Source organism: Cebus imitator, unplaced genomic scaffold (assembly GCF_001604975.1).
Source record: "Cebus imitator isolate Cc_AM_T3 unplaced genomic scaffold, Cebus_imitator-1.0 Scaffold122, whole genome shotgun sequence".
In the NCBI taxonomy this organism is placed as follows: domain Eukaryota; kingdom Metazoa; phylum Chordata; class Mammalia; order Primates; family Cebidae; genus Cebus; species Cebus imitator.
This window is the reverse complement of record NW_016107437.1, coordinates 5,198,550-5,201,269: the sequence shown is the minus strand read 5'-3', so window position 1 is coordinate 5,201,269 and position 2,720 is coordinate 5,198,550.

Sequence of the window (2,720 nt, the reverse complement as noted above, 5' to 3'; positions counted from 1 at the left end):
ATGGAGTCTTGCTCTGTTGCCTGGGCTGGGGTGCAATGGCGTGATCTTGGCTCACTGCAACCTCTGCCTCCCGAGTTCAGGTGATTCTCCTGCCTCAGCCTCCCAAGTAGCTGGGATTACAGGTGCCCACCACTATGCCCAGCTAATTTTTTGTGTTTTTAATAGAGACAGGGTTTCACCATGTTGGCCAGTCTGGTCTAGAACTCCTGACCTCATGATTCTCCCACCTTGGTCTCCTGAAGTGCTGGGATTACACCCCTGTGGGCTTCCTTTCTTGTCTCTCTTCCCCACTTCCTAAACATGCTTCCTCAAGTCCCCTTTTATTTTGTTATTCTTTGTTTTTTGAGAGGGAGTTTCACTCTCATTGTCCAGGTTGGAAGGCAATGGCACAATCTTGGCTCACTGCAATCTCCACCTCCCAGGTTCAAATAATTGTCAGCCTCCCAAGTAGCTGGGATTACAGGCATGTGCTACCATGCCCGGCTAATTTTTGTATTTGGTAGAGACAGGGTTTCACCATGATGGTCAGGCTGGTCTGGAACTCCTAACCTCAGGTGATCCACCTGCCTTGGCCTCCCAAAGTGCTGGGATTACAGGCCTGAGCTGCTGCACCCAGCCCTCAAGACCCTTCTTACGTAAATGATTTCTACCACTGAAGTCCTTGTCTTGTAGTCCACTTCTGGGAGAGATCAAGCTAATTTCTAATACTTCTTTTCACCCTCCACTCCAATCTCTAAGTCCTATCAGTTCTTCCAAAATGCATCTCAAATTAATGTGTTTCGCAACTCCACAGCCGCTGCCCTGGCCCAAGCCACCACTATCTCTGATCTAGGGAACTGTACTAGGAGCTTTATTAATGTCCCTCCTTCCATTCTTGCCTCACTTCGATCTCTTGTCCATACGGCAAAGGTATCTGTTAAAACGAGCATGGTGGCTCACACCTGTAATGCCAGCCCTTTGGGAGACCAAGTCAGGAGGATCACTTGAGGCCAGGAATTTAAGACCAGCCTGGGCAACACAGTGAGATCCCTGTCTCTAGAAAAGTTAGCTGGGGCTGGTGGCTCACACTTGTAGCTCCAGCCACTTGGAAGGCTCAGCTGGGAGGATCCTTTGAGCTCAGGTGTTTGAGGCTACAGTGAGCTATATAGCACCACTGAACTCCATCTAATTAACCAAACCCACTCAATCAAAAATGAATTTTAAAAAGAAAAAAAAAAAAAAAAAGTAAATACAAATAAAAATAAATAAATGAAGAAAAAAAAAGATTACTCTTCTGGTCACAACTTCCCATTACTATCCCAACACGCTAGGAGGAAATTCCTGACTCTTTCCTGTAGCCTCCAAGGCTGGCACGATGTGGCAGGACCCACCCTTCCTTCCATCTTTGTCTTAGCTCGCTTTCCTCCCCACTCTCTCTGCTGCAGCTAGATCGAGAAAGCTCAGTCTCTGTTCTTTTTGGGGGACGTTGCCTATGCAGTTCCTTTTACCCAGATATCTTTCCCGCAACTCTTTGTATGTTTCATTCCTGTAGACCCAGTTTAAGCATCATCTTCTTAGAGCAATCTTTCTTGATCATGTAATCTAAAGTTATTCTACTCATCATTTCTCCCCTCAGTACCCATTGATTTCTTTCGCAGGACTCTGTGTATTTTGTAATTGTTTGGCTATTGGTTTACTTTTGTCTGTCTTATTCCCGAAGTGTCAAGCTTCATGAGATCACAGACCGTGTCTGTTGCTCACTGCCACATGCCTCACACCTTGTACGGTGACTGTCACATGTTAGGTGTGCGGCAGTCCACTGCTGCATAAATGAAACACTGACATTAATGTCCTGGGAACGCACCCCGGGACATACCTCTCTTCACATGCATGACTTGGCAGGGTATTTGTTGGTACTCAGGGACTCTGTCCTCTTCATCTCTGCGACCAGTCTCTGCCTCTGAGAGGCCCAGATCCTAAGATGGGAGACCTGGGTTATAAAATCCTGGCTTGGCATCTTTGCTGCATAACAAACAATCCCAAAATGTAGTGACTTAAAAGAATAACTTATTTTTCAGGCTGGCTGCTTCCTCTGACTTCACTCATGGCCTGTAGTTGGCTGGGGTTACTGGGCTAGAGGGTCCAAGATGACCTCCCTCACATGTGTGGCAGTTGGCTCTGGCTGTTGGCTGGGCTGCCTCAGTTCTCCTTCATGTGCCCTCTCACCTTCCAACAGGAAAGACCAGCTTCCTTACATGGAAGCTTTGGGTAAGCATTCTAAGTCAGTTCACACAGAAGCTTGGAGGCATCTTGAAGTCTAGTCTCAGGACTTGCACAACACTACTTCTGGCATATTCTATCAGTTGAAGTAAGTCAAAAGGACAGCCTGTATTTAGGGGAATGGAGAGATAGACTTCACCCGCTGTGAGAGCCACAGGGAATTTCTGGCCATATTTAATCTACCACAGTGGGCCATGAAGTCTGGGGCCGGCCACTTACCCTCTTGGTGCCTTACTTTCTTCTTCTGTAAACTGGGTCTTTTGGGATCTATTTCATAGAGTCATTGTGAAAATTAAACAGATGATGCATCCAGAGTGCTTAGTGTAGCACCTGTTTCTTAGAAAGTACCTCATAGATAGGAACCACTGTTAATATTACTGTTATAATTATATTGGGAACTTAGCAAATTGGATGGATGGATAGATGGATAGGTGGGTAGGTAGGTGGATGGACGGTTAGGT